Raw genomic sequence first — 25,655 nt, 5'->3', positions numbered from 1 at the left:
CCTTACATAAAGTTCAATTTTTGTACTATGAATTTACATAAAGCAACATCTGTCTGCACTCCTTTCTATTCCCATTCAGTGTTTTCCAGAGGCCTTTTATAAATAAGTTTCCTAGAATTCTATACGGCTTTCTAATCCATTTTGCTACCTACTTCCATTTTATGAATGAGTTCATCCCTCTGACACTGCTAGGATTACTGATTTTGCATTTCCCTGCATCCTATTTATTTCTGTTTTTCCTACTCTCTTTTTTTATCCTGTCCTTCCTCTAATATGTATTTTGTATATGGACACTGCCTTCTTTTATCTGATCACCTTTTTATTACTATTTCTTTGTCTTATCCCCTTCTCCTACTTACCTGTTGGGTAAGATAGAACTTTAGGACCAATTGAATCAATATGTATTTTCCCTTCTTGAATGAATTTAGATGGCTGAGGTGCAAGCATGGTCTGTGTGACATCCCCTCCCATGCCAGCATTTTCCAACCCAGTGTAAAACCTCTACCTTGCATGCATATTTCATGTGAGGTCATCTTCCCCATGCTTTCTCTTCTTTCTAACCTGTCCCAGAGTGTCCATATTTCTCCCCTATTTGTTTTGCATCATCCCTACCTAATTGGCTCACTCTCAAACGCTCTTTCCAGAGAGGATCCTTCTACCTACTTGAATAATGATTGCATTCTTAGAAGATATGCATTTCATCTTGCTTTCAAGTAACGTACACTGCTTAAACTTATTGAGCCACTTAAGATTTCTCTTTCATATTTACCTTTCAATGCTTCTTTTGAGTCTTGTACTTGAAAGTCACATTTTCTCTTCAGCTCTGGTCTTTTCATCAGGAATGCTTCAGAGGCCTCCATTTCATTAAATGTTCATTATGTTTTTCTAGATGTGTTTCCCCAGAAAGCAAACCCATAGTAAGTGGAATGTTGTTAACGAGAGCGTCTTCTGCCACAAGTATCTTTTCCTCTGAATGTTCAGAGAGTAGAGGTGGTTCCCCAGAAAGCAAGCCTGTAGTAAGCAGAATGTTCTCAGATTGTGTCTTCAGCCCCAAATGTCTTGTCTGCTGAGTGTTCGGAGGCTAGATGTGCTTCCCCAAAGACTAAGCCTGTAGTAACTGGAATGTTCCCAGAGAGACTGTCCCCTGCCACAAGTATCTTTTCCTCTGAATGTTCAGAGAGTAGATGTGCTTCCCCAGAGAGCAAGCCTGTAGTAAGTAAAATGTTCTCAGAGTTTGTGTCTCCACCCATAAGCATCTCATCCACTGAATATTCTGATGTTAGATGTGCTTCCCCAGAGAGTAAGCCTGTAGTAACTGGCATGTTCTCAGAGAGACTGTCTCCTGCCACAAGTATCTTTTCCTCTGAATGTTCAGAGAGTAGATGTGCTTCCCCAGAGAGTAAGCCTGTAGTAAGTTGAATGTTCTCAGAGTTTGTGTCTCCACCCATAAGCATCTCATCCACTGAATATTCTGATGTTAGATGTGCTTCCCCAGAGAGTAAGCCTGTAGTAACTGGAATGTTCTCAGAGAGACTGTCTCCTGCCACAAGTATCTTTTCCTCTGAATGTTCAGAGAGTAGATGTGCTTCCCCAGAGAGCAAGCCTGTAGTAAGTTGAATGTTCTCAGAGTTTGTGTCTCCACCCATAAGCATCTCATCCACTGAATATTCTGATGTTAGATGTGCTTCCCCAGAGAGTAAGCCTGTAGTAACTGGAATGTTCTCAGAGAGACTGTCTCCTGCCACAAGTATCTTTTCCTCTGAATGTTCAGAGAGTAGATGTGCTTCCCCAGAGAGCAAGCCTGTAGTAAGTTGAATGTTCTCAGAGTTTGTGTCTCCACCCATAAGCATCTCATCCACTGAATATTCTGAGTTCAGATGTGCTTCCCCAGAGAGTAAGCCCATAGTAACTGGAATGTTCTCAGAGTGCGTCTCCTGGCACAATTATCTTTTCCTCTGAGTGTTGGGAGGGTAGATGTGTTTCCACAGAGAGTAAGCGTGTAGTAACTGGAATGTTGTCAGAGAGTGTGTCTTCTGCCTCAATTATCTTTTCCTCTGTGTAGTCTAGTTGACTGCTTTTCCCTCCTACAACAAAAAGTATCATTTGTCACTCAACATGACTCTCAGGGAGAAGGAGAGGGAGGGGGGGATACGCGGTATACTGTGATATCAGATAGAGGAAACAGCAATAAAAAGTTTTATGTGAGGTGAAGTTTCTAAAGGGCCATTCATAGAGAGGTGAGGAGGGGAAAGAAAGGAGCTTTGGAGGTGCAGAGTGATTCCTTCAAGCTCTGCAGCCTCAGGATAAGTGCTTGACTTGAGACTGCCAGTGCTGAGAGAGGAGAGTTTTGGCTGCTCTGTCAATTTATCTGTGTATCTGGCATCTGCAGGGCTGTCTTCTGTGCATTCATCCTTGGGTACTGGGTGTCTTTCTTCTGAGCATGCATAAGAGCTTGTCCTTTCCTGAGTGTGGCCATGTCCAGACTCGATGTGTCTATCCCCTGCTTTTTCTTCTTCTAGATTCTCACCAGGCCATCATGTGCCTGGCCCCGCCATTGTCTGATCCTCCTGCTCTGGCTTCTTGGTTCCTGGCCACCGTGTGTCCTTCAACCACCTCCTGGCCCCCTCCCATCACATGTGTGTCATCCCCTTCCTGCCACCCTCTCTTGCCCAACCGTCCATTTAAACAATGCAAGAACTCCGTACTCAGAACAACAACAAAAACAGATGGCATAAGTGTAAAGTAGTTTGACGGGAATTTGACAGGCGATCAACACCTCACAACACGTATCTAATTAAACTATAAGGGAAAGCATGAAGTAAATACGATCACTGAAATAATAAAATGATGAGTAATGAAAATTACAAATGACACTCTATAAAATATGTGATTATATTCATTATCATTTACTCTAGCTTAGATCCACAACTCAGGATTTTATTCAGTCCTTAGTTATAGATTCAGCTCCTCTCATATGTTGGGCACAAAAGAGAGAGTTGGCTTAATATAGCAATCAAGAAGCATTTCTTAAGTACCTCCTGCAAAAAAGGCACAGGCCTAGGTTCTGAAGACGTGCAGTCCTTAACCACTAGAAGCTTAGGTTGTAAAGAGACAAAAACACACATAGAAGTATATGGGGAAAAAAGAGAAAATAAAGGCAAAGTGCAAGGCAGTCTGGGAGCCAGGCCACTAGAAGCTGGAATGAAGAAAGGCTTCATGGATGAGATGATGCTTGAATTGTGTGTGCATGGAAAAGAGGGATTCCCTGAGGCCCCAGAATCTCTGCTGCAGAGTCAGAAGGGCTCAGAGTTCAAGTCCTCCCTCACTTCCATGCTAGCACCATGACCACAGTCAAGTCACTTCACCTCTCAGTACCCCAGACCACTCAGTAAGGTCACAGACAGATTTAAGATGGGTTGCGAAATTTACTGAGGAGGCAGAAAGATGAAAGAGTGCTTGACTTGGAACACTTGGACTTCCCCTTGCCCAATGTGCCATAACATATAGGTGCCCAAGGCTGGATTTGAACTCATGTCTTCCTAACTCCAAGCCCAGTGCTCTAACCAGTGAACCACTGAGATGGAAAGAGTCAGAGATCCTAGAAGACTACTGCCAAGCCATTGTCCAGGAGGCTGCCTTGAGGCCTAGGAAGGATAAGAAAAGAGCTCATTCTTATTGCAGGGAAGTTCCACAAGGGCTCAGTCCCTCCTACATTCACCATCCACCCTGTGGAAAAGCTCTTCCTGAGTTAGGAACTCCCCAAGTAACTTTATGTACAGTGTTTGCAAGGGTCTGGGAGATAGAGAAGGTAAACTACCTTTAAAGTAAGCAGCAAGAGAAGCTTCAGCTGTCCCATGGGAAAACTTGGAACAAATAAAAACAACCACCAGTCATCCCTGGCTTGTGGCCCTTTTTGTTCTCCTCCCACAATGCCTGGCCTGACCCATGGGCAGTGCAGGATGCAACACTCTGTTCCTTTGCCACCATAGGGCTGGTCTCATGAGTAAATTCCCTTACTACAACACAATGAGACCCACTAAGCCTAACACATATAATCATCGCTGGTGTTCTAGCCTGTTTCTTTCTTTGGAGTCGCACACATTCCCGTTAGCGTATATCTAAGGAATTCCATTGCTTGGATGGTGCGTGTCCTAACAAGTTTGTTCCCTCTGGAACTGAAACAGGAGAGCCTAAGGGAAACCCTCTCAACACTGAGTTTAATTTTCCCAGAACCGTACCAAAATGGTGGGGAGAGGTTAAAAGACCTGCTCAGAGTCACTAAATCTGTTAGTATTAGAATCAGGATCTGAACCCACTTCTTCCTCACTGTAAGCACTGCACAAACCAGTACAGCTGGTAGTGATTCAGTCCCCTGCGTCTTGGTCTGAATTTGCTGGAGCCCTCATTCTCCGCTAACTTGGCTCATGCTGGAGTGCTGTTGTCTCCTAGGCTGATGAAACAGACCTTTCCTCTCAACCATCCAAGTGGTCTTGGGCTGGAAATTTCTTTCACTCCTTCGTTTTGTGTGTTCTTCTTCTCTAGAATTTGATTAGAGCCCTTTTTGACAGGTATTTGAAGGGTTTTGTGGGAAAGCTCAAATGAGGCCCTGCTTTTAATTCTGCCATCTTGGCTGGGCCCCAGTCGACATTTCCAACTCTTAAGAAGTGAATCTCTACTCGTGTGGCTATAAATTGATGTCAACGCAGTATACAAAAAATGCGAAGGGTGAGAAGTTGGACTGCACTGAGAGAAGTAAGGAGGGAGAGGAAGAATGGAGTAGCTAATATCACATTTAAAGATGCAAAAGACCTATTGCAGGGGAAGGAAAGAAGGGAGGAGGTGGGCATTGCTTGAATCCTCTCAACAGCCTTGACTTAGAGAGGAAATGACATCCACATTCAGTTGGGCATAGAGTTCTATCTCACAATGTAGGGAAATAAGAAAGGAGGGGATAAGAAAACATGGGTGCTTGATAGAAGGGAGGGGATAGACAGAATCAAAACACTAGTGAGGAGGAACAGGGTGCTAGGAGAGTGAAAGAAAAGTATAAACAGGGTCAATACAGTTAGTCATCATTACTCTAGAGGTGAATGGGATGAAGTCCCCGTAGAAAAGAAACAGATAGCAGAGTGGATTACAAGCCATAATCCCATACTAGATCGTTTACAAGAAGCATATTTGAAGCAGAGATATATGCAAAGTAAAGGTAAAGGTCAGAGCAGAACATATTATGCTTCAGCTGAAGTAAGAAAAAACAAAGCAGAGATAACAATCTACATCTCAGACAAAGCAAAAGTACAAAGAGATCTAATGAAAAATACTTGCTAAAAGATACCAGAGATAAAGAAGTAATATCAATACTATACATGTATACACAAATAGGATAACATCAATTATTTAGTTAATGAGATATTGGAAAAAACTGACAGAAAATTACTAGTGGGGATCCTCAATTCTTGCCTCTCAGCACAAGTAAAATCTTGCCACAAGATGAAGAAAGGGCTTAAGTAGAGATTAGAAATTTAGAAAAGTTATATATGATAGAATTCTGGAGAAAAGTGAATGGAGATAGCAATTGATTCTGTTCTGACCACAAACCCTAAGGGTCTTCCCCTCCCAGATTGATTTTTTTTGTGTGTTCAGGAAAACTAGAACATCTTTGCCTCTTTTTAACGTCTCCTTGAATCACTAAATTGGAGTTGCCTCAGGCAAACTGAGACTTGGAAAGAACTTAGCTTAAAAAGGGAAAGACCTCCCCCTGTATGTGGTGCCATCTCGTTGTGCTGACCTATGTCTCGTCACTGCCCTCACATGACTCTGGAGGAGAAGATGACTTTACCCATCCTTGCCTCACATTCAATTCTCTTGTAACTCAAGGCATCACCCTACTGATGTCATTGGTCCTCTTCCAGGAAGGTGGATGCATGACTCTACAACAATAAGGCAAGATCAAAATGAGCAGATGATTTAAACATAAGAAGTGATACCATAAGTTAATGGGGAGAGCCAGGAATAGGTTTAACCTGTCAGATCTATACAGAAGGGTAGATTTTATTATCCCACAAGAGATATAAGAAATTATGAGAGAGAAATGTATAATTTTAATTGCATTAACTTAAAAAGGTTTTGCAGAAACAAAACCAATGCAACCACCATTAGCAAGAAAGCAGAAAGCTGGAAGCCATTTTTACACAAAAGTATCTTTGATAAAAGACTCCTTCACATATACAGGGAACTGCATTATATTGATAAGAATACAAGTTATTCCCCAATTAATTAATTGTTAAAGAGTATGAAATGGCAGTTTTCAGATGAAAGAAAAGAAAGCTGTATGTCTTCACAGGGAAAAAAAATTCTCTGCATCAGTACTGATTAGAGAAATGCAAATGTAAACAAGTTGAAGTGCTAGCTCACACCTAGGAGACTGGTTAATGTTACAAAAAAAGAAAATAATAAATGTTGGAGGGGATGTCAAAAATTGGCACCGTACTGCACTATTGGTGGAGTTGGGAACTTATGAAACTATTCTGGCGAACATTTCAGAAATATGCCTAAAGGGCTCTGAAATGGTGCATACCCTTCATGCCTCAATACCACTCCTCAGTCTATATCCTAAAGAGATTAAAAAGGGGGAAAGGACCTATTTGTACAAAAATACTTGTAACAGGACTTTCTTTGGTGGAAAAAACTGGAAATTGAGGGGATGGACATCGTCTGGGGAATGGCTGAAGAAGCTGTGACGTATCAATGGAATGCAATATTACAGTTGCATCAGAAATGATGAGCACCCAGATTTCAGATTGACCTGGAATTGTAGTCTGAATTGATGAAAATGAATGGACTAGAAGCAGGAGAACAGTGTACACAGTAACAGCAATACTATATGATGATCAACTGTGAAGGACTTAGCTGTTCTCCACAAGACAATTCTTCAAGACAGTACCAAAGTATTTATGACGAAAAGTGGTGTGTACCTCCAGTGAAAGAACTGATGAAGTCTAAATGAAGATCAAAGCATACTCTTTTACACTTTCTGTATTTTTTCCTGTATTTTTGCCTTTGGTTCTATACATTCTTTTACAACATAACTAATCGAGAAATAGGACTTTTATCATTGAACATATAGGAGCCATACCAGATTGCTTCCTCACTTATGGGGAAGGTGAGGGAAGGAGAGAGAAAATTTGGAACTCAAAACTTTTTAAATGAATATTAAAAATCACCTTTACAGGCAACTGGGGGAAAATAACATATTACTATAAAATCGAAATGTTGTCCTCAGATTTCCCTGACAGCCTTGGTTCACATAAGTTGCACAAAACTTGAGAGCTGGAAGGGATCACAGCAGGCATCACATCCAAACTATATAGCAAAGGAATTTCCAGTCTAAGAGACAAAAGGTCATTCAGCTTTTCCTTGAATCCTTCCAAGGAGAGGGAACCACCACCTCTTCAAGTGAGCCCATTACACTTTTGGAGAATGCTCATGTTTAGGAAGGTTTTCCTGATATTAGGCCTAAATTGGCCCCTTCATAATTTCCAGCTATTGCTCATGGTTATGACCTGTAGAGCCGAGAAGAGCAAGTCTAAACCTTTATCCATATAACAGGCTTATGATTCTTGATACTGGATGTCTCCAGTTTGTCAGAAACACTTCATTAAGGTATTTCTTACTGTGTGATAATATTCCATTATTTTATTGGAATTTAATTATTTTTCACCTTCAGAACTAGGACTGAAAACAGCAGTGTGAAAAGTGTGAAAATATCTGAAGCTTCAGATATTCCTCCCCCACTCACTGCTCCCACCCCCATCCTCTAACAATGGGTTTTAGCCACGTGTGCGAAAGTACCCTTAACAAAATATTCTAGATCAAGTGGGCCTGAAAAGGAATGATGAGGAGACAGCATCACCCTACCCCATCCAGGAGGTGAGAGGTCCACAGGTGTCACCCATTGCACACCTTTACCTGAATGCATTGATCAGTTGGGCTTGTTTTTCTTTTCGTCCCTGAAACAAAAAGACAATTTGTTACATGACATGACTCTGGAGGATGAAGAGAGGCAGGAAGACAGGGATACCCAGGTGATAGAAGAAAATGCAATCATCAAAAAATGCTTAGAAAGAGGTCAAATATCTCAAGGGAGATATTTGGAGGGAGGAAGGAGAAAATGGGATGTGAGGTTAGAGATTATCAGAAGGAGATCTCAAACTCTGCTATAGATCAGTGATTATGAAACCAATTTTCACTGTTGCTCAGTCCTGCCTGGCTTTCCCTGACCAGATACTGGAGTGGTTTCCATTTCCTTCTGCATCTCATTGCACAGATGAGGAACTGAGGGAAACAGGATTGTGACTCGCCCAGGGTCATGAAGGTGGTAAGTTTCTGCAGCCAGGATTGAACTGAAGGAGATGCATCTTCCTGTCTTCAGGCCCTGCAGAATACCTAGCAATCCGGAAAACATTTAGAACTTGTTAAAAATTGAAAGGGTGGTCAATAGAAAAGATTAGCTATGCAAAGTACAGAAGCAAGCCAATCAAATCAAATCAAATCATGCTTAACAAATCCAGAGTTAAAAGTTAAAGGGAGGATGGCCAGGGGAGGACACATTATTCAATATGTAAAAAAACACATGGGATAAGGGAAAAGCAGTTAGCCATTCAAATTAAACTACTAAAAGGTACATGGATTAGGTGTAAAAGAGGAATCAACTGCAACTCAGAGGAACAAGGAGCAAATTGCTTGTCACATCTATTAAGGGAAGAGGTTATGACAGAACAGCAGCAGAGAGAAACACAGAAAGTTAAACGGATGATTCTGCTTCTATAAGGTTGAAATGTTTTTGTACAAACATGGGATACAGTGAAATGAGGAAAAACATCCTTTCAATAACGTTCTCTGAGGTCTGCTGCATAGGCAAGACATAGAAGAAACTGATTCCATTTTTTAAGATTAAGAGGCATTCTTCAATAGTCAAAGGAACAGGAAGCTTTCAAAGGAAGAAATTCAAGCTAACAATAACCCTGTGACAAAATGGGCCAGATTCCTCACGATGAGAGAAGTGCACATTAAAACATCTCTCTTTTTCTTTCCATAAATCATAGAGATCTCCAGGATCAGGGACAGTCCCCTCTCTCTGTTCAACCACAAAGTGCCTGGAAAAACCCCTTTCACCAGATTCTACTTCAAACCAGAACAAAAATAAATCCAGGATTCAATGAAACAACACTAAACAAAAGAGATGACCAGGAGAAGGGGAGGAGAAGAATTCCTATTCTGTCTCCTCTTTGCCCAGGCCTGAGATCAAGCCAAGGATGGGAGGAAGAAAGGATGAGAAACTCCACTTGAGGAGAGGAGGGCGTGTCCCCAACGGCTTCTCCCTTGCTGTCCTCTATTGCAACCAACCAAGCCCAAGCCCCCACCTGCAGACAAAGGCCTGGGAAGGCAGGAAGCTCCAGGTAGGAGCAGGCCTGGAGGAGAAAGCACATACAAGTTCAGCCCTCAACACGCACACGGACACACACACACACACACACACACACACACACACACACACACACACACACACACACACACACGGATTATCCTACCTCCATACACAACACACGCATAAACAAATTAATTGATAATGTCAGGCCCTTCCACCCAACCTTACCCGCATCCTTCTGGGCAGCAAGGGAAAGCAATTGGGGAGCGAGATCCCAATCAAGAAATGATTGGGGTGGGGGGAGGGCAGAGGGAAGAGAAGACAAAGAGAAGAAAGGGAGAGGCTGAGGCACGGGCAGGGAGGGGCCACTTACCTACTTAGAGTCAGTCAGGCGCTAGCAGGACCCTCAGGATCAGTCAGTCTGTAAGATGCTGGGCAGATGGGGGTAAGGCAGGGGAGGGTGGGGTGTGGAGGATAAAGGGAAGGGACGTAGGTGAGGGGTACGGAGACCTGCTCTTGTTCGCCCCACTCACATCCTCCTCCAGACAAAGAAGACTTACACTTTATAGAGGGTGGGAGGGGGCGGGCACGGTGACGTCAGTGCGGGGAGGGGGTAGTCTCCTCCGAGAACGGAGAGGGAGGGGAGTCTCTGACATCAGGCCCAGAGCAGTGCCGAGCCCCCTCACCCCAGTCCTTTCTCTCAGTCCCTGTTGACCCAATCTATCTAGGGGAGGGGGCCGCAGGTGCATTCTCCATTTGGAGGTGGGCCCAGGGCTTCCTAGGCTCCCAGGCTTTCGTGGGGAGGTGATGTGGCTGAGGCGGGTGGGGGGTGCAGCTGAACTCAGCTTGGGGTTGTGGAAGGTCAGCCCCTTTACAGAAACTGGGAGGACAACGACAAAGAGAGGAACGGGGGGACAAAGAGCGGAAGGGGGAAGTCAAAGAGGGGAAGGAGGAGGTCGAGGGAGCCTGTTCTGGGCTCCACAAAAGGGAAGAAAGAGCACGGGAAGTATAGCAGCATCTACAAACCAGCAGCCTGGAATGGGACTTGAATTCCTCACAAGCCCCAGAGGAGGGAAGGGGCGGGGCTCAGCCTCCTTTCACCAGGCAGGAGGGGACAAAGATCCGGCAGGTTGGGGAGGAACAGGGGGCGCTCAGGGAGGCAGCGCGTCTGCCCCTGCCATTTATGTGTGGGTACTCTGGTCTAAATCTTTATGTCATATAAACCTTCCAGAGTCTGGACAAGAAGGGGCCACACCTGCTTTTCTGCCTCAGTCTCTACCAGGTGACTTAGTCAATTTCTTTCCAATAGTATATCGGATTGGGTGCTTTGTTCTCTCCAACACCAGTTGCCCTGCCACTAGTAAACTGGCATAGTGGGGAGACACCTGGAATTGGATGCACAAGCCCCAGACTGACGTTCTGCTTTACTCAGTGTGTGACCATGGGCAAGCCACTTAAATTTTCTACACCTCAGTTTTAATATCTGTAAAACCGGGTGATAATACCTGTGGCAAACACGTAGCAAGGTGGTGGTAAGGTACAAATGAGATGTTTGCAAAGGGCTTGTTTATGTCATAAAGCACCATAGAAGGATTTATTGCTATGCTCGTTATCAATCATCTGTCAGTCTTTTTGATGGAGTTTACCTATTGCGCTATTGATTCTTTACTGTGTAATGTTCTTCAGATCGTTGCACAAAATTACTGTCTTTTGTAACTCAATCAGATTATTAGGATGTTAACTCATCTGCTGCGGGCTGCATGAATACGTCTTTAGGACAATGCTGGGAGGTGAAAGGATTTGGGAGATCACATGTTCTTCATGCTGTTTCCACACAGTTTTCAGGTCTTCCCCTAGGTCTCTATGTGTTACAAGCTTTTCATCCAGGCAGTTTAGAGATTAGGAACACTAACTATGCTGTTAAAAACATAGTTCTTGAATGCTGATGGATCAATGTTATGACTAGGAGATGGGAAGCACAGTTTTGTTCCATGACGATGTTCCAGTTCCAGTTCCAGTGCAATTTATTTTTTAATTCCCAAGGATTTCCTGAGGTCTCCATGTGTAATAGGAACCTTTCTCATCTGTTCACTTTTAAAAGATATTGAGCTTCAGATGCATGATTCCAGACACCAGTTCATGTCATGACTTGCTAAGTATTCATTAGGTACTAATGTTTTACCACCTTCAGTGCAGAGTTGTTCAGTTTCTACTCCTTCCTTCCATAGTCTGTGCTGATTACTAGATCTGCGCTCCTGAAACACAGTCTATCGTTTCTGCTGACAACGACCTGATGTGGGACTGCCATCAGAAACCCCCCAGCATTTCTATAAACAAACCCGGATAACGAGCGTGTGCTCTGTGGTTCTCCGTACACACATTGTTGGATGAATTCTGTGGAACATCATCATGGAGTTTATCGGTACTCCACTCTTGGGTCTTTGCTGTTTTACAGACTTCCCCCATGGATTGACCACTTTCAGCTACACTGCAGAAATCCAGGTGTGAGGATCTGTTTAATTTCTGTTGACTTACTTTTACTCCAGTTTAGTGAAATGTTACATCTCTCAGTTCCACAAGTATTTCTGTCCATTTTCACCTTGATTCGTATGTGCTTTTAAAAGGAAGTGTTGATCACTGTGTTTCCTTATCAGTTTTTTAAGAGTACATTCTAAGCCTGTTGTCCATTTTTACAGAAACAGGAGAGGGCCTTTCTACATTCAGCTCTGTATAAGAGGGTGGCTAATTGAAGAAGGCCATATTCTGGAAGGGGATCTGGGAAGCCGGAAAGGCTCCCCCTGATTTGGCAGGCTGAGGATTCGAAGGGAGGGTGGATGACTGAGATTTACAGGCATGGATGTATCTGAGTTGGTATTGGGGCTACTGTGGTTATGGCCACATAAAACAAGTGCTGTGTGCAGCTCCAGCCAAGGTAGGCTTCCCCATGGAAAAACTCCCTAAGCATGCTCAGGAGACACCAGAGACTTCTTGTTCACCCAGGCAGACTTCCTTCAGGAGCAGAGAGGATTCTCACCAAAACAGAAGGACTTGCTGAACGTCTTTAACCAGGAGTTCCCTCCTAATTTTGTTACCCCCAAGCATTCTCCTGTCAACATCCTCTCCATCAAGAAAGGGTTTAGTTGGTTTGCTTGAGGGCATCAATAAGTATTTTTTCAGTCAGGGTTTAGGTGACTTGTAACATCATGTATCCCCAAAGGCCAAAGTACACACAGATTAAACCTACTCTGTATATGTGTGAACATAACATAACATTGTTGTACTGCGCCATTCTAGCGGGACTGGGGCTTCTCGGTAATGTCAGAGATTGCGACGACCGAAGCACCCTGTTCAATGCTTCATCTTTGTCTCCATGCATACACATGGCAAAGATCCCAGAGGTGCAGCAGATGGCAGCCCTACTGGAATGGGAGCAACATGTGGAAAAAGGAATCTGGGCTGCTCTGCACCTAGGCAGCACAGGTCTAGGGGAAGCAGTGGGAAGGCCAGCAATATCAGGGACCTCATTGTGGGAACCTTTGACTGGATCTATGAAAACCACACACATCCCACTGCAAGCACCCTGGTCCTTCCATGCTTAGATCATACATATCCAAGAGCTTTCACTCTATTCAATGAGAGCAGTAGGAAGGGCTTTACATATGGCATCACATTTCATTTCATTCAGCAACTAAACACACTCTCCCCCTTCCAGTTAGGATCATACCAGAACTGAAAGTTTTGTCACATTTTTCCTGATTCATACTTCAAGCCAGTGTATACACAATGCAAATTCTTGCAGTGACAGTAACAATGATCTACGCAGTGTGAAATGGGATTAGATGGGAGTATGAGGAAATGGTAGAACTTGATTGCCAAAGTGGGGATAATAGTCTATTTGTTGTAGTAGAAGGCACCAAGCATTTTTAACGTACAGAGAGATTGGTCCGTTAGTCATTCCTTTCCATGCAGGTCAGTTGAGGATTTCCACTAGAAACACCTGTACCTGTAGAGAGGCCCTGACTGCCTTCCCTCGAAGAACAGAGAGGGTTCCATAGCAGGGGTAATGGGGTAAGCTTAGGTGCTTTTGCTTGGGCCCCACTTCGAAGATTACATTTCTCCCCAACCTCAAAACACTGTCCCTGACGGATTTCTCCCCAGCCCAAGGACACCATGTGCCTAGCAATAGCTCATGAGTGGGCCCCAGTGAGGGAAACTATCTCTCCCTGTCACAAGACCCAGTGGAAGTCTGTAGAATTTCCCTTGTACGTACAGAAGTATCTTGTATTATGCAGAACTATCATGAACTGATTCCCACAGTTACTGTATACAATCCAGCTTGCTATACACATCAGCTCCCAAAGCTATCTTGTTACAGAAATAAGGGACCTTAGGAAACACCTCCTCCCCTCTATTTCTAGTGGTGAATGATGCCTGTGATCCAGGTGGCATGCTATCACCTAGTTGGCATATCTGCCAGATAATCTACCCCTTTTCCTATATAAGATTTCGCATCATTCCTGTGAAGATTCAAGTTGCTTAAGGAGCTCTGCATGCCATATTGGCATTAAAAGAAACCTTTGTCAACTTGACTTAAAGAACGCTTAAATCTGTGAATACATTCCAGATGACCCTTTCCTGCCCTTCGGTCCTTGACGGGTCGCTGAACCTCTCAAACCACATCAGGGGGATATTTTCAGTAAGGTGGATTAGAGGAATTGGGAGGATAAGAACCCAAAGCCAGATCAGCACTTTGGAAGGGACAGCTCCATGCAGCTGAGCTCTTGTGACCCAGCACAAATTTCCTTGGAGGGGAACATTTGTTGAGCACTGGAATGAACAGGAAGATTTCCTCCACATCTCCAGTCCAGGGCAGGAAGTGCTAGGGGAAGCATTTGCTTCAGGGTCGGGCAATGGAGCTGGATTGAGGAAGTTCCTCAAGACCGATGTCAATGATTTCCTTGAGGGGATGGCCTTGGTGTTGTGCACGGAGTCACATAGAAGAGTCAAGGATGGCAATGAGATACAATCCAGGTGCCTGTTTCCAAGGGAACATAGAGCAATAGAGACAGGTGAATGTGACAGAGCAGGGACCTTGGGAACCAGAGCAATATATTTGGGACTATGAATGAGAGGAGAGAGCGGCTTGAGAGGGACAGTGGAGAAAATGGGAGATTCTGTTGGGTAGGAGATCTGTGACCTCAAGATTATTAGGTGTCACTCTACCACCAACATATGAGAAATGCCACCTAATATCACGGCCAATTTATATGTCAGTTATAACATTTTCCCCGCCGAGGAGGAACATAAGGAAAGGGAGACAGTCATGTCTGTGATATTATTTGATCAAGACTGAAAAGACTTCCTGCCCTGAAAGATGAAGCAACTAAGCAACAGGTATTTATCGAGTACCTAGTATTTACCAGACATTGTGCTCGACCCTAGGGATACCAAAAAAATAACAAAAATAAACAACCAATCTCATCCTGTGTGGAAAATACATTCTATCATGGAATATATATATATATATATACACACACATATATATACGCATATATACATATGTACATGTGTATATACATACATATGTATTTATATTATGTGTGTGCATATATATACACATATATATTGTGTTTGTGAGATTGTGGTAATCTGTGTGTCTTTGTATGTACAAAACATATTAATTTTGTATATGCAAATTATATAGAAATTTAAAATGAAAAAAATTCTGGGAAAAGGCACTAGCAGCTGGAGAGGGAAAGAAAAGTCCTTGTCTAGATCATGAATGGCCTATTACCTCTTTCTTCTTTGAACTCTGTCTGAAAAGGTTCCATTTGGTGGTTTTTGTTGTATCATCCTTCTGCCTCACAATGTGCTTGACGAGAAGCAGAAATTGGTCGATGACAAGCCCTTCAGGCTTTCCACTACAGACCACCGCTCCAGTTGACCTGGAATCCTTATACTGCAATGCCTCAGCCAATTGTATGTCTAATTTCACTATCACCTGGGCCACATCTCCAAACCATTCTAATAAAAGAGCCATAATCATTAGTCAAATATTTTGTAGATATCTGGGTAAAACCATTTTAGCAATTCTGTCAAAAAATGGAAATGAAATTACTCTGGCTTGCCCTGTTTTCCATGAAGTTATACTGATTTTTCTCTTCACATTCTCCTTCCTAGATGTTCACTGTACATCTATTTAACAGCATGGGGGATCTGTGACATCTCTTCTTCCATTTAGGATCCCTGGAATACCTGCCCTACCTTCAAGATGCTCAGTGTGTCCACAGACACAAAATGAGAGCTCAGGAGCCCCCGTTTTTCTCTAGTCAATCAAAGGACAGAAATTGTTCAAACCAAAGGCATTTACTGAAATAGCAGAGTAAAATCTGCAATAGACCATTCCCCCATAATATGCACAGCTCACACTCTCCCATACATAGATCCCCATTGGTGGGGATAGGAGTGGGGAATGAGAACCCCTGCTAATCACACAAGAAGGGCCCACATAGGGAAAACTATGAACTCCAATGATGCTTGTGGTGATGGTGCTACACTGCTCTCACTAGGCCTGACACTTGGCACGCTTCTCCACTGGACTCACCACACAGGGTTCTTCTGGGAGTGGTACTGACACTCTTTATTCCTCTCTTGTCTATATTTCCCCATAGAGGTTGAGGGCCAAGACGGAGTGCAGGTAAAATCCAGGGCACAGTTTCTCTGTAGCCTGTTTTGCAACCTGTGCTCATAAACATTTGTTATGGCTCTCCATGACCTCTTGCTTTGTTGTATCCATGGGAACCCAGAGAATGTGAAGAGTACAAGGACCTTGAGTGAAGAAACAGATATTCTTGAAGATAACTATTGTGAGAAACGGTGACTAGATTTACACTGCCAAAAGTAAATTAAAAATCTTCTCATGGGAATAACCTTTCTTGCTTGCTTGCCTGTGAAAAGTCTATATAAACCCCTACCCTCAGATTAATAAATGGGAGCTGTTCTTTACACTCCTTGTCTGACTTTCTTTCTTCGTCACTGCTTCACTGAACCACAAGGGGGAGCTGGCCGCCCTCACCACATAGCCATCTAAGTCACCAAAGCCAAGGGTGGGGTGACTAGAACCTCTCCAGGTTCCGGGAAGACTGATCGTTCTTGAGACACAACTACTATATCCCCCCTCCCAGAAAAAATATAGGGAGAGTGTCCCCAGGTAACATTACCTTCATCTTAACGTTTTTACAGTTGATTATCTAAATTAATGTTTAGACAGCCTGACTCACCTACAAGATCCTGGAGTAAGTGGCAATGAATTTAAACCATAATAAGTATTCTGAGCAATTAAAGTCAGTGTTTTCCCCCAACTCACACCCAATGCGTATGGGTCAGCAGCAAAGCTGCTTTGGTGCTATGTTTTGGCCACTGAACACCAGAGTTTACCTACAATCACATTCTAGAATAGCTCCCAGAAATCGGGCATGAAGTTCATTGATGCATAGTTTGCAGGTTTCTTTCCCTTTCCGTTTTTGGAAATTAGGATGTTTTACATTCTCCAACCCTCATGTATTCTTCCCTGAAGCAGCCAGTGTCACTGAGGGAGAGCCAGGAGGCAGCTAGTACCAGGTAAGTCACACTATCCCCACCATCTCACCTACCATGACCATGATGGAAAGAGCTTAGCACCTGGAACCCAAGAGACTCCGAAATACATTTGTCTCTCCCAGAACACTTATCATGCTTCAGGCTCAGCACCCAGTGTCGTCATACCTGGGCGAAGCACTTCCTGTGAAGAAGAGGCAAGTCAACCATCCCCACCAACTGCTCCCTTTGGGCCAGGCGAGCCAGCCTAACTAAGGCAGTGAAGCACCTGGAGGGAAAGATTAGAGGTGGCAGGTCGCTGGACTCCTCTTGGGGTTATAACTGGTACTAAGGTTTGTGGATTAATCAGATGTGTCCAGGTTTAAGGTCTGCTGCCGCCCAAGACAATAGCTTATGTTGATGCTAGGATAGGTGGCCTAGTCATACCAGATCACAAATTGTATTCTAAGGCAGCAATCAGCAAAACCACTTGGTATTCGCTAAGAGCTAGTGGGGTAGATCAGTGGAATAGGTTATGTACTCAAGACAGAGTAGACAATGAATATAGAATTATTCCTTTTGATAAACCCCAAAACCCCAGCTTCTGAGATAAGAACTCACCGTTTGACAAAAACTGCTGGGAAAACTGTAAAATGGTGTGAGAGAAACTGGGCATAGACCAATGCCTGACACCTTACACAAGAATACAGTCCAAATGGGTCCACGATCTAGGTACAAAGGGTGATAGTATAAACACATTAGTGGGGCAAGGGCTAATGTATGTCCCAGACATATGGAGAATGGAATATTTTATGACCAAACAACAGATAGATAACTTTATGAAGTTCAAAATGAATACTTTTAATTACATTACATTGAATTTTTTTTTCAAACACTCTCAGTGCAACTAAGTTTAGGAGGGAAGCAGACAACTAGTAAAGAATTTTTACACCTTGTACCTGTGATAATGGCCTTATTTCTAAAATATGTAGAGAACTGAGTCGTCATTTGCCACTTGACAGATGATTAAAGGATATGAACAGGCAGTTTTCAGAGGAAAAAATTAAAGCTATCTGTAGTCATATGAAAGATGCTATCTATCAGTCCCTATTGATTAGAGAGATGCAAATTTAAACAACTTTGAGGTATCACATCACAGCTATCAGATTGACTAATATGACAAAACAGGAAGATGACCAATGTTGGAGAAGATGTGGGAGAGTTGGACCGCTAATTTATTGTTGGTGGAACTGTGAGCTGATCCAGTCTTTCTTGAGAGCAATCTGGAACTATGACCAAAGGACTCCAAAAAGTATATATCCTTTGAACCAGCAATATTCCTTCTAGGGCTGTATCCCAAAGAGATCTTGAAAATGGGAAAAGGTCCCACATGTACAAAATTATTTATAACAGCCCTTTTTGTGGTGACCAAGAATTGTCCATTGAGGGGATGTCCATAGATTGGGGAATGGCTCAACAAGTTGTGGTATCTGATCATAATGGAACGCTATTGTGCTATCAGAACCGCGAACAGGACACCTCCAGAAAAACCTGCAAAGACTTATATGAACTGATGCTGAGTGAAATGAGCAGAACCAGAAGAACATTATACACAGTAACAGCCACAGTTTGTGGGGGATGCTTCTGAGAGACTAAGCCCTTCCCAGGAATGGATGGACCTAAAACATCCCCAAAGATCTCTTGTGGCAAAATACCATCCACATCCTAAGAAAGAACTGTGCAATCAGAACGCAGAACGAAGCAGACTATTTTCTCTTGTGTAACGTCTTATTTTGTTTTTACTCATTTTTTCCTCCCATTCGTTCTTGTTCTTCTATGCAACATGACTAGTGTGAAAATGTGTTTAATAAGAATGTATGTGAAGAACCCATATAAGATTGCAAGATATCTCGAGGAGGGAGAGCAGAGAAAGGGAAGGAGGAGGGAGGCAGAAAATTTAAGACTTGTGGAAGTGATTGCTGAAAACTGGAAACCAATAAATTAGTTAAATAAAACAATACAACCTTATGTTGTCCTCAGACATCCTTGTCAGCCTTGGTTCCCACAATTTGTCTCAAACTTGATCATTACAAGAGACCAAAGCTGCCATCGCGTCCAATCTATACGTGAAGGGAATTCACAGAGCAACATACCAGACAAATGGTCATCTAGCTTTTGCCTTCTTTTTTTCAGGGTTGTTCCAACTCCAGTGTCCTTCCTGTTAGCAGACAGGGCATGGACCTGGAAGTTTTTGTTTAGGCATGGGTCAGTTAGGAGACCAATGGCCCTGCTTGTGACATAGGAAAAATGAAGCTTGTCCCGGAGTTTTAGAGGCAGGTCCTTCTGAGACTCAGATACGGTGGCAGCCAGGATTTGAGCCTGTTGTCTATCCTTTGCCCTGGTACTATGGTCCCTTTCTCTACTGCAGCTCAGTCCCTATTGTTGAATAACCTGAAAGATATTTCTAAAAGTTGGGTTTGCAGTGTCTGGGGACCCAAAGCTGACATTTGCAATTTTCTCTGGATATCTGGGGTATCAAGGATTGCAATCACTTCAGGTGAAATGGGGTGTAGATTGACAAATTTTCTGAGAGCCTCCATCTGCCTGCCTTGAAAGAGGGTAGGGCTCTTCTTTGGCCCCTGGGTGATTTCCTTGACCTTGTCATGATGGACCTGTTTTTTAAAGCCTTCCACCATACCTCCAATGAGGCAAGTCAGCCTATGGGCCCTCTTTTGTCCTATCTCTGCTGTCCTCTTGGCAATCCCACCTGGGGTCTGCAACTGTAACCTCGGTGGCTCCTGGGGGATACCTTGAGTGGGAAGACACAGTCAATTCACCCCTAAACATTTGAGCTAAATCTCAGATTCTCTTTTTCTCCTCAATTGTGCAACCGGTGGAGATAATAATATGAACATCTCCCCAAGTGAGGTCAAATTGCAAAGCCACCTCCCTGAAGCCCTAGGGGAATTTAGTGGCGTCTTTAGAATAAGAGCCAAGTTTTCCTTAATTTGGGGAGGTCAGATATTGAGAAGGGGACATGAACTGTAATTGTCCCTCCTGATGGGGCTGCTGCTTCCTGTAAAGTAGGAAGTCTATTGGTGGGGGTGGTCGAGTCAGGGATTGAGAAGGAGGGAGAAAGAGGGCCCCACTCCTTGAGTGGGAGGGAATTAAGGACTGGCTTGTGCCAGGAGGTTGTGGGATTTGGGGGTTTCTGAGAAGAGGATCAGCAAAAGAGGTCAACTTAGTCCTCACCTTTAAGGCTGCTTGCATTGAATTTGGTTTGGAACATCCTGCACTGTGCTCTCAGAGTTGGATTTGGGGAGAGACCCCTAAAAGCATGTACTTACCATTTCATGGTCCATTTCCTTTCCCTGCTGCAATAAAGGTGAAGTTGATTAATGGTGTTGAAATTGATTGACCAAGCCTTAGGCCATTTCTCTTGGTCTCCCACATCCTATTGGGGTCAAGCTTATTACCAAAAATATGAGGCATTTTCTTCTTAAATCTCCTAAGTCAGATTTGTTCCAATTCTGCAAGAGACAGGTGAGTGGGGAGTCTGAGGGTACAGGGGGACTTGGTTGTATGAGGGTTAACAATAATAATTGGTGCTGTAGGCCTGCAGAATTTCCAGCAATAGCCACAGTTCACTTCTCCAGTGACATCCCACTTTGAGGTGAAGAAAGACGAGTTCAGAGAGAACTCCCTGTGAAATTCCCAAACAGAGCATCTTATGCTTAGAGGGAATTTGCCAGCCGCAAGAACTTTGGGCAGCATGACCCAAGTGATCAAGTCAAGCTTTCTTAGGTGCTTGAAGGACCTCCCAGTTAGGAGAAAGAAAAATAGGCCTACCTTAGGGTTGGAGACACTGGAATTTTCAAAGAGACAAGTGATCACCCAGGGACGCCAAATGTGACTCATGAGGATCAGGTAGATTTATTTGCCACAGGACATCTCTAAAGAATTTCAAAGACTCAGCTCTACTCCAATTGAGCTGGAAAGTTTTATTTTTGTTTTGTGATTTCGCGCTCTGGGGAGTGCCTAAGTTCCTTAGAGGAATTAGCAACTTCAGGAAAGGCAAGACATATAATTTTATACAGAAGATGATGCTGATTACACAATCAAAATTTACATAGAATATGGCAATATAATTAATATTAAAAAGCAAGGAGGAGTTTATTAAGGGATAAGGTAATGGAGGAGGTGTCCCAACCTCAGGGGAATTACATATGCCCTTATTCATAATGCATACACAAAACCCCATTTTGGGGGGGTAGGTATGTATGATAATGATATGATGAAAAGTCTCTCCATGTTCTAAGTTCACTCTAGATCAGTTGTTTACTGTTACTGTGCAGGTGCCATCTTAGGGTGGGCCCCTTCTATGGCTTGGTAGTCAAGCGTCCTGCTCTACCTCCTTCTGGTGCTCTTTTCTGATTTGCTAACTATTGTGGTCCTGTGTTATCAAGATGGGCAATGTGGTTGAGACTGAGTAGATGGACACATCTGTTTCTGTGGGAATAGTTCTGGGGACAGTGGCGAGCTAGAAGCAGTGGCTGGGTTCCCATCACATGCACACATCTGCTGTTTCTGTGAGAACTATGAGTTCAGGGACACACCTGTTGTTCTGGTGAGCGGTGAGAGGTATATGATGAAGTTAGGATATGGGTGGGGGTAAGGCACTTACAGTGGACCTGCTTTTCAGTGGGGTCAAAAATGAAGTTAGACTGCTGGGGCTGGGGGCAGCTTGATTAGAATTCCATTGCCTGGACAGCATCTTTCAATAAATTATCAGGTAAAACTACTCTGATGCCCTGGAACCACAGGGCAAAACGGGCATTGAAAGAATCCACCAGTCACCTCAGGAAAGAGATTCCCCCCCCCCCCCCAAAAACCACAGGGAACACTATAGCCAAATTTCAGAATTATGAGATCACGGAAATGTACTAAAAGCGGCCAGCAAGAAAGATTTCAAAGACTGGGGAGTCACAATCAGGAGCACACAGGACCTGGCAGCTGCAATATTAAAGTACTGGAGCTTATGGAACACGATATTCCAGAGAGCAACAGAGCTAAGACTACAACCAAGAATCACTCAGCCGGCAAAAGCAAGCATAACAAATAAAGGGAAAAATGGCAATTCAGTGAAATAGAAGGATTTCAAGCCTTCATAAGAGCAAACAACAACATAAATTTGACCTCCAATATGAAGACCACAAATGGATAAAAAGGGGAAAAGAAAACAGAAGAGATTCAATAAAGCTTAGGTTCTTTACATCCCTACGGAGGAAAATGATACTTATAACTGTTAAAAATTGCATCCTTAACAGCAGAGCCAGAAAGTATAAACACAGACAGACATTAGGGGTAATAGGTGAATATGAGGGAATGACAAAGAAGTATGAAGGGATGAGAAAAAGAAGTGCAAAGGTTCAGAAAGAAGGGAGTGGTAGACACGGGCAAATTATAGCGCATGAAGTAGCAGGAAAGACATTTGACAGTGGAGGAGATGATGGGAGGGTGGACAATGTGCATCACTTGAACCTTACTCTCATCAATGTTGGCCCAAAGAGCAATAATATACAGAATCAGTTGAATATAGAAATCTCTTTTACCCGACAGGGAAGCAGGAGGGGAGAAGATTAAGTAAAGAGGGTGAGGGTTCTGGTGACTGACATAATGGAAGGCAACATAACAGGAAGTAGCAACAGCAGAAAACACTGGTGATGTGGGAAAGGGTGAAAGGAGAGAAAGGACAAACAAGAGGACGAACAGGATGGAGGGAAATACATAGGTAGCAATCATTACTGTGAATGGGATGGACTCCACAAAACTGAAGCAGATACCAGAGTAGATCAAAGACCAGAAGCAGTGTGACACAGACAGAGTAAAGCCTGAACAGAATCTACTAAGTTACAGTTGAAGTAAAAAAAAAAAAAAAAAAAAAAGCAGGGGTAGCAATCCTGACTTTACCAAAAGAAAAATCAAAGATAATCCCAATTAAAAGAGATGTGTGTGTGTGTATGTGTTCATCCCTCGTCGCTGAAAAAGACCAGGAAATCAGAGAAAAAATGCCATGACTTGCACTTGACTTTGTTTTGAGTGAGGGAGGGCTGTGTAGGTCACCAGTCTCACTTCTCCTCCATAGCCATATGAATCCAGTGATCAGATATTCCTCAAGATGACTGGAGATGATCCAGGCTGAGGCAATTGGGGTAAATGACTTTCCCTAGGTCACACAGGTGGTGAGTTCCAAGTGACTGAGGTGAAATTTGAACTCAGGTCCTCCTGACTCCTGCGTTGGTGCTCTATCCACTGCACCACCTAGCTGCCCAATTAAGAGAGATAATGAAGGAAGGAATGGAAACTTCTTCTTGCTAAAAGGTACAACAGGTAGTGGAGTCCAGATGGTGCAGTGGAAGGATGGACCTGCTGCAGCTCTCCTTGCATAGCCCATAAAATACCTGTAAAATGACTAAAACCAAATTCTAGAACAACTGAATCCACAAAACTATAGAGTGAAAGACATTTCCAGCCCAAGACAGCCTGAAAGGATGAAAGGAAAGGTCTATCACACCAGTCTCGGGGCAGAGCATAACCTATCCTTGGCCATGCAGCACAGCGTGGATAGAACTGGAGCAGGGTTCAGGGAATGGAATCACAGGCAGCAGCTGCAGTTCCCAGATTTCTCTTCCCACATAGACAAAAAATGCTTCAAAGTTCAGTGAGAAAACTCTTTCACTTGGGAGAGAAGGGAGCAGGGTCCAGCCTAGGCCTGAACCTAGGCCTGTGGCAAACACTGTGGCCCAGAATCCATTTTTAGAGCCCTGGGCCCAAAGTCCTTGGGGAAATTGTGTCTCAAGCCTGAGTGGCCGTCCTGGGATGAGGTAGAGTGCTGGGGTGGCGGAGCTGATGACACCTCTGGAGAAGGAAGTCTACTCTCAGATCCTGGGCAGAAAAACTTGTGCTTGCTCACAGGGCAGAACACAGTCCAGAAGAGGAATGAACTCCTCTCATTTGAATGTGCCACCTTGGAGTAAATGAGAAATTTCAGGTCCCCACAGTATATCTTCCACTTGAAAGAGGACTCAAAAATGAAGCAACAGGATGTGAAAATGCTCACGAAAGGGAACAACAGCAAAACTATCGAAGGTTACTTTGTTGGTGAAAAGGTGTTTTCTTCCAGCCTTTCAGATGAGCGAGAACAATGTATACCAACATTGAAAGACAACAAATCAATGTTTCTGCGTGAAACCTCAAAAAATATGTAATCGTTTCAGGCCATGGAAGAACTGAAAAAGGATTTTGACACCCAAGTAAGAGAGGTAGAGGAAAAACTGGGAAGTGAAATGAGAGCAATGCAGGGAAATCATGAAAACTGAGTCAGCAGCTTGCTAAAGGAGAGCCAAAGAATGTTGAGGGAAATAACACCTTTAAAAATAGACTAACCCAAATGTCAAAAGAGTTCCAAAAAGCCAGTGAGGAGAAGAACGCTTTAAAAATAGAAGTAGCCAGATGGGAAAGGAGGTTCAAAGGCTCACTGAAGAACGTAGTTCTTTGAAAATTAGAATGGAGCATTTGGAAACCAATGACTTTAAGAGAAACCAAGAAATTACAAAACAAAACCAAAAGAAAGAAAAAATAGAAGACAATGTGATATATCTCAGTAGAAAGACAACTGACCTGGAAAAGAGATCCAGGAGAGACAATTTAAAGATTATGGGACTACCTGAAAGCCATGATCACAGACTAGCCTAGACATCACCCTTCATGAAATTATCAAGGAAAACTGCCTTGATATTCTACAACCAGAGGGTAAAGTACATATTGAAAGAATGCACAGACCACCTCCTGAAAGAGATCCAAAAAGGGAAACGCCTAGTAATATTGTAGCCAATTTCCAGAGTTCCCAGGCCAAGAAGAAAATATTACAAGCAGCTAGAAAGAAACAATTCGGGTACTGTGGTAATACAATCAGGATAATACAAGATCTAGGAGCTTCTACGTTAAGGAATCGAATGGTTTGGAATATGATATTCCAGAAGTCAAAGGAACTAGGATTAAAACCAAGAATCCCCTAGGGAGCAAAATTGAATGCAACACTTCAGGGAAAAAATGGTTATTCAGTGAAATAGAGGACTTTCAAGCATTCTTGATGAAAAGACTAGAACTGAACAGAAAATTTCTCTTTCAAAAATAAGAATCAAGAGAAGCATGAAAAGGTAAACAGGAAAGTAATCATAAGGAGTTTTCTAAAGTGGAACTGTTTACATTTCTACATGGAAAAACAATATTTGTAACTCTTGAAACTTTTTCAGTATCTGGGTAGTTGGTGGGATTACACACACACACATATGTCTACATATATATACATATGGATGTATCTCTCTCTCTACGTATATATATGTATGTATATATGATAACATTCGTAAATACTTTGATTTCTTCTGAGAAAAAGCTGGTTGATGAATGGAAGGGATGATCATTTTATTTTTTAAAAAGACAAGGATAGGAAGGGGTTTTTTACTCAACATACGATCTAATAATTGACCATAAATGAAATCAAATTATATCAAATGTTATTATAGCCAGCCACAGAAATATGAAATAACAGGTGACAGAATTATTATATGTTGGCTGAGTGTTTATGTTTAAG

At 43.0% G+C, this 25,655-nt stretch overlaps 1 long non-coding RNA gene across 1 annotated transcript in view; it reads right to left on the bottom strand.

Moving 5' to 3' along the window:
• The window catches only part of LOC140515578 (uncharacterized), a 385,043-nt gene that overhangs the window by 114,743 nt on the left and 244,645 nt on the right, over positions 1 to 25,655 (bottom strand). The window contains exon 4 of the long non-coding RNA XR_011971089.1: positions 770 to 2,084. This is a non-coding gene — a long non-coding RNA (uncharacterized lncRNA). The remainder of the gene's footprint in view (positions 1 to 769; positions 2,085 to 25,655) is intronic.

The sequence above is a fragment of the Notamacropus eugenii genome, chromosome X, assembly GCF_028372415.1.
Source record: "Notamacropus eugenii isolate mMacEug1 chromosome X, mMacEug1.pri_v2, whole genome shotgun sequence".
Classification (NCBI taxonomy): domain Eukaryota; kingdom Metazoa; phylum Chordata; class Mammalia; order Diprotodontia; family Macropodidae; genus Notamacropus; species Notamacropus eugenii.
This window is presented reverse-complemented; position numbering and strand designations above follow the sequence as displayed.